The 7,562-nt window shown below is 39.8% G+C and overlaps 1 pseudogene; it reads left to right on the forward strand.

Annotated features, from left to right (window-relative positions):
* Nucleotides 1-6,760: 6,760 nt before the first annotated feature.
* Nucleotides 6,761-7,167, forward strand: LOC114094744 (2-iminobutanoate/2-iminopropanoate deaminase pseudogene; annotated as a pseudogene).
* The last annotated feature ends 395 nt before the right edge of the window (nucleotides 7,168-7,562 follow it).

Genomic DNA, 7,562 nt, shown 5'->3' on the forward strand with positions numbered 1-7,562 from the left:
GTACAAAAAAACCTTTCCCTATCCAGTGTTCTCTGGATAAAAGCTGAAATATATAGCATGGCCAACAAGGCCAGGTCTGGATGTGTGAGCTTTGGAGAGCTTAGTGAAAGCCCTGGGCTCTGGGAAAAGCTTCTTGGAAAACTCAATTACAGTACAGTGCAGAGAAACTACTCAAAGTGTGAGATGCAAGGTAGGTGACAAGAGATCATGACAGATTTCTTGGGGTTCCTTCTAGAGGGAACCCAGGAGAAGGATGGACTTCCTATTCCTATTGGTGGGAGATGATAAAAGGACAGTAAAGACAAAGTGACTAATGGTCTCAGCACAGGATGATAAGGTATACCCAGGGTGCCTATTGACACACCCAACCTGGGAAAGAAAACAACTTCACTAGAAATCAAAGCAACCCTTTGTACATAGTCTCAAAAACAAGAACCCAAAGCTGTACAATTTACATATAATAGTGGCTTCTATTTAGCAAGTACACCTGCTAAGGGGTTGGCTTTATGCCAGTCATTTTACATATTTGATTACAACATCCTCATAAGATATTTATTATGATCTCTATTTTCGATGTATGGAAACCAAGACTCAAAAGGTTACTAAAAGTCAAATGACTAATAAGGCACCAACCAAAAAATTATCACATTACGCTTCTCCATGATGAAAAGGAATAGCTGTGATGTTTATTTCCTGTGCCCCCACCGCTAGGATTAGGGAGCTCCAGGAGGGCAGGGCTGTTTTGCTCACGACTGCCTCCCTACCCCAGTGAGTAGAGTCTGGTCACAGCAGACCTTAAATAGGGATTTTTGTTAGAAGGAAGAAATGAAGTTTAACAGCTGCTTCCCTTAGTTAGTATTTTAATACAGAGCTTTATAAAAGTAGGAAAAATTAGTGTGAATATCCCTAGGTCCATAGATTTGGTGTTGGTTATAGTTTCTTATTCTCTCCACCAAAGTGCTGCTATTAAAATACAACCATGCCTTATTCAACCAGAGGTTTCCATTAGCAACAAGAATTAATTAAATTATGAGTCATCGGCAGATGACATACTAACGCAGATTATCTCCCTACAATTATTGGGGTTCTTTTCTTTTTCTAATTATAAAAGTAATATAGTAAAGAACACAGTTAGATTTATTAATTTTAAAAAGCGAAGTATGCACCATTATGAGAAGATCTCCAAAATATATTTTTAGTGAAAACAATAACAACAAGATGCAGTATGGTGTTCGTGTTAGGCTCTTCTTCCAAAGGGTAATAATAATCATTATTGAGAGCTTACTGTGCCAGGCACTATATTATACCTGCTGCACGAATGACCTCATCTAATTTTTTTAACACTATGTTGTCAGTGCTATGTCCTCATTTCAATAATAGCATTACCATCATATTAAATTTTTTAAAATTTTGCATCAATCTGGAACTTAGATCACAAAGCATATACACACACTGGGTATAGTGACACACACTTTTAATCACAGAGACTTTGGATGCTGAAGTAGGATGATCTCAAGTTCAAGAGCAGTCCTGGACACTTAGGTTTGACTCAGTGGTAGAGACCCTCTGGGTTCAAATCCCAATACCACATACACACACACACACACACACACACACACACACAGAGATGCATACACATGCACATAAGTGTGTATATTTTTAAAATATTTTTTTAGTTGGTGATAGGCCTTTATTTTATTTATTTATATGCAGTGCTGAGAATCAAACCCAGTGCCTCACACATCCTAGGCAAGTGTGCTACCACTGAGCCCCAGCCCTAGCCCCAAGTGTGTTATTTCACATCTATATTTTACTCCAACTCCACATATTGAAAAATATAAGACTTCATCAATATCTGCAGTAATCCTATGCCATTAAGTTTGCATTTTTTTCTCTTTTTACCTATATTTTTTCATCACCAATAATAATGAGAAGCCTGGCTCTGATTATCCTAGATATTTTTACTTATTGTATGTAATGCATTTCCTGTTGCCTCTACTGTCCTCATCTTGGCAGAATGTCCTTCCCCACCTTCTAGTCTCCAACTCTGCATATCAGACCTGTTGGTCTCCCTGTTCAGACTCTGGTGCCCCAGACCAGCTCAGAGGCTCTCCTTCCCCCATGCCAGGACCTCCTGACAACCGTGGGAAATAAATCCTTACCACTCCCTGCCCATCTCCAGCAAAGACAGCTCACTTGTCATTCAGGGACTACCATAAGAAAGTGTCTCCTAGGACTCCAGAAGCTTGAACTGCATCAAACTTAACGTAGCTCTAGTAGTTATGTTAGTAGCTCTATCAGCCCATTCTTAAAAGGACCAACAGTTAGACCAAAAGCATAGATAGCCCTTTAGCCAATTATATGTCTCAGAATGAAACATGAGAGATGGAAAGAAAAAAAAAAAAGGAAAAAGAAATAAAAAAATTATACCAGGGAGGCAGCTATTTCATGAGCTGAATCCCAAGCAGCAAAGTCACCACTGATGTCACAACAGTGTTGCCAGCTAATAATGGGCTGCTCCTTAACTGTCGGGAAAGGCAAACAGCACAACATTAAAATGGTTCTATTTTTTCCATCCTTACAATAGCAACACAGCGGCAGAGTGTTGATCTCTAAAAGACAAAGGCGGTGAAGATAAGCATGCGCTAAAGCCAGGGCCACTTGGGTTATGATTTTCCTTTGAAATATTAAGTAATATATCCCAAATACGCAGGCCTCCACTGGGATCACCGCCTGAAGTGCTGGTCTGAAATCACCCATCGAGTAGCTCAGCAAGTCCCCTGCTCTGCAGGCCTGCCAGACAGCCTGGCTTTCTCTTTTCCTCACTTGCTTTGGCTAAGTGGCTTCCAAGGTGTTTCAGGGGAAAAAAAAAAAATCAGGATTCAAAACAAAGAGCCGATATCCCAGCCAGGCCTGCATTCTCCTACAACTGTATTAATCAGCAGCTGCTTGGACCCTGTTCATCTGCCACTGCCAAAGCTGAACTAAAGTCTGCTCTTTCTCTCCATCACAGGATTGCCTGTGGCTCCCAGGTTGAAAGTTTTTCTCTAGCACTTCTCACTTTCTACTTTGCCATCGGGCACCTCAACCCTTGTCTCCTCTCTTATCTGTCTATATTTTGCACCAATCTGTGTTCACCTCACCGAGTCCCCCTTTCATTACTATGCATTTTTCACTCCCCCTGCTCTCCATCCTTGGCTTCCATCCTAAACATTTTAAACATGAGGTGAACTCGTATCTGTGGAACATGTCGACAGACCTGTCTTCCAAGTCAGCCAAGTTGCCTCCTCCCCTGACCACATAAGGTAATAAGCTCTCCTTTCTCGGTGCTAATTCTTTAGAGTTGCCCAGTAGTAAAGCTGTCTCCTTCAAGAAATGGTTTGATTTAGGATCCACTCAAGAGACACAACTAAAGAACAAGACCTCCTGTTATGAGGTTGCAAATTCCCAGGCACTTACAACCAGCATTTTGCTTCATTAAATAATAGACACTGGCAGTGATCTTTCCCCTTCCAGGCTGTAGAAATTCAGAGTTCCCCACATCAAGAGCAGGGAAATTCTGAACAGACAAGAATAAGTTGTTTTACCCTGGGAAAAAGCATCTAAACTCAGTTCAGGATGCTGAATGCTTCCCATTTGTTCTAGACTTTTCTCTTTCTCAACCTTCTCTGTGCCCCAGGAAAGGGGCAGACTTTTGGGTTGTTCAACAGGCTCCTTCAGCCTATGGCTTCCCACTGAATTCAACCAATGGGGGAGCACTGGAAATCAGGAAGAAGGTAGGTGATGAGGTTAGGAGGCCAGGGTATTTACCCACGAGAGCCTTCTTTGTGAGGTAATACAGGTGAACAGGATTTCTCAGTTTCTTCCAGGTATCCCTCTCTTTCCAACTCCAGTCACCATTCTGTCCTTTGTCCCATCAAACCTTGTGCAACAACAGTACTCTTTCAACAGCTCGGGGTATTGCACTATCCCTTGTGATTTCCCTCTAACCTGACAACACCTTTATAAATAATCCCTTTATTAAACTCTCTTCAAATTACCCAATTCAAGTGGACCATCTGTTTCCTGTGGCTAATTTGATGCTTACATAAGATCTCTGCTTAGGCAAAGCAGAAGCAGGTATATTTGAGAAATTGCAATGGTGAACGATCAGGAACCCAGTTACCTAGAAACTGAGGCCCACAGGTAGGAATTCAAGTAATTCTTGGCACAGACACAGGAGAAAGTTCTTTACTGAGTGTAAGTGATACAGAGAAGTGGAAGAATTTACTGACAACTGGAAGTACTAAGGTTGGATGATTGCTAATACCATAACACTTGCTATGCTTATTATATTCCAGACACCTACAATGTTATCACATTTTAGATTATTTAACCAACATACAGATAAAGAAGCTGGATGTGTTGATTATTGCTGTTTTTCCTCCCCAACATTCCACCCTTAACATCTTTCAGTGATAAGACTGTTCTCTCCTGCAAGGAATTCATTTGAATATTTTAAGTAGGGGTAGTCCTGGCCTTGCACATCAGCACTCCCCCTATCCCACACACAATGTTTACTTCAGAGAGGGACATGTCACCCAAAGAGGCCAATGAGTCCCTCTTGAGATTCAAAATGGACATAAGGAAAGACCTGTAAGGATGGTGATGTGAGCCACCACTAGCTGGGGCCACTTCACCCTCTGCTTGGAAGAAGCCATTTCCTGTAACAACTCACACAATATCAACCAGAGAAAGACAGAGACAAGAGATAGATGGAAAAGGAACAAGAGAGATGATCTCATTTGCTCCTGCTTCCACTACCTCTCAAGTCAGTTCTGTCCTAGGATTTTAATCTTGTGAATCAACAAATACCTTCTTAAAAAAAATCTAATTTAAGTTGGGTTTCTGTCACTTTTAATTTTTAAAATCCTGTAAATATATTGAGGCTTACTTACAGAGATTCTTCAGCTGAGCAGTGATCAGCACATGCGTCCGGGGAGAGGGGGGGAACTATCCAAGACTGGGAAAAGAACCACTGTGGGGTAAAAAAAAAAAAGAACTACTGTGATATTGTGAAATATAAATTTATTTGGTTTTCATTCTTGTGTTTTGGAATCTTTAAAGTGATGAGTGGTAATTGACTAATGACTGGCATCTCCCAGGTAACTCCAGGATAGGGACTGGTCAAGACCAAGGCTGAATTAGTGAATTGGGGCTTTTGGCTCTAACCCACCCCCCAACCTCTGGGAAGATGAGAGTGGCTGAAGGTTGAATGGATCACCAATGATCAGTGGTTAAAACAGGGATTGAAATAATCAAATGTTTCCAAGGAAATTAACTATATTCTAGAACAAATATTAAGTACATGCAAAGAAATTAAAGCATATGCAGCACCTAAAAATGTAAACTCATACCTGTGTGATGAAGCTTCCATAAAAGTCCAAAAGAACAGTGTTCAGAGATCTTCTGGATTGCTGGACACATGGAGGTTCCTAGAGGGTGAGGGCACCCAGAGAGGGCATGGGAACCCCTTGCCTCTCTCTATATCGCTTGGCCTAGCATTTCTTTACTTGTATGCTTTGCAGTATCTTTTACAATAAACTGGTAAGGGTATTTCCCTGAGTTTTATGAGCTTCTTTAGCAAATTAATTGAACCCAAGGTGGGGGTTACGGGAACCCTGAATTATAGCCAGTCCTTCAGAAGCACAGGTGAAGCAATCTGGAGCTTGTAGTTGATGCTGAAAGTGGGGAGAAGTCCTATGAGAATGAACCCTCAACCTGTGGGATCTGACACTATCTCATGTAGATATTTTCAAGATTGAATTGGAAGGCATCCAGCAAGTGTCCACTACAGAACTAACTGCTTGCCTTGGTATCAGATACCATAAGTGATGTGAGAATATAGGAGAAAATGAGTTTGTTATTTTTCTATTCAACCACTCAAAAGGAGTGGGTGGGACAATCTTCAGAGCTCACAGAGATTCAGAAATATTTGGTGAACCCACCAACTGGTATGGAAAAACCTTGTAATAATACAGGGGAACCAGGAGAGTACTCAGAAATATAGTATGTTAGTAATAGGGGAAAAAATCAGACCTAGACTTTGTTAACCTGCATAACAAAACTTAAAACAGGGCTTGAAACAATCAAATGTATCCAAGGAAATTAACTATATTCTAGAACAAATATTAAGTACACGCAAAGAAATTAAAGCATATGCAGCACCTAAAAATGTAGAGTTCACAACTATTGGCATTCAAAAAAAATTACCAGACATACAAAAATATAACCTAAAAAGATGAAGAAAATCAACTAAAATTGACTCATAATGATACAGATAATAGAATCATGATCATTAAAACAGGTATTATAATTATAATCCATGTGTTGAAAGTAGAAGAAATCATTAGTATGGTAGGGAAAGATATAGATGGTGATATAAAAAAGATTCGAATCAAACTTCTAAGGTTGAAAAGTGCAACATGGTACATGAGATGAAAAATACACTAAATGATATTAACATTAGATTAGACATTGTGGAAGAAAGCATTAGTGAATTTGAAGACACATCAATAGAAACTTTTCAAAATGAAACAGAGAAAAAGAAAAAAACAAACAGTGAGCTTCAGAACAACCTCAAACAGCCTACTATTCATGTAGATGTAGGGCCCAAGAAGAAGAAGAAGAGAGGAGAGAAAAAATCTTTTTTAAAAAATAGTTGAGCATAACACCCAGAGAGCCCACCCCCAACTGACCTCTCCAGAAAGAAGGTCTAGCCATGTCTTACCTGATCAAAAAGGTTTTCAGCATCACAAAAGCCCCAGGGTCCGCTGGTCCCTATAGTCAAACAGTGTTAGTCAACAGGATCATTTACATCTCTGAACAGACAGGCATCGACTCTTCAAGCAGAACACCTTGTGCCAGGAGAGGTAGCAGCAAAAGCTAAACAAGTTCTTACAAAGATAGGTAAAATTCTGAAAGCTGCAGTCTGTGAGTTTACTAATGTGGTCAAAGCCACTATTTTGCTGGCTAACATAAATGATTTCAATACTGTCAATGGGATTTACAAACAGTATTTTGAGAGTAATTTTCCTGCTAAGGCTGCTTACCATGCTGCTGCTTTACCCAAAGGAGGGTGCTGAGATTGAAGCAGTAACTGTCCGAGGTCCTCTCACAACAGCATGACTACAAGTGGGCACAGTGCTGTTCTCATCGTTTCTTTAAATTAACATCTTGATTTTTACAATTGACATTGGAAAGTGTACATGTGACTAAAATATCTGAGGTTACTGTGGGAACACCATAGCAGAAAGGGATCTGACATAAATATTAGATAATGAATCTAGTTACTGATGCTGCAAATTACACTTATGTACACTCATTGCTGAATGTGAGAGAAGAGACATTCATTAGATCATCACTCAAATAAATGAAAGTACAGGGAAAATAACATGTAAGAAAAAGGAGTTATTGTTCCTGAAAAATACTAAAAAGCAAACCTGATTCAATTAAATCCTATTAATTTCATGATGTGAATATTTAATTCGATATGTGATTCTGCTTTTACTTGAGTAAATGTT

The sequence above is a fragment of the Marmota flaviventris genome, chromosome 11, assembly GCF_047511675.1.
Source record: "Marmota flaviventris isolate mMarFla1 chromosome 11, mMarFla1.hap1, whole genome shotgun sequence".
Classification (NCBI taxonomy): Eukaryota; Metazoa; Chordata; class Mammalia; order Rodentia; family Sciuridae; genus Marmota; species Marmota flaviventris.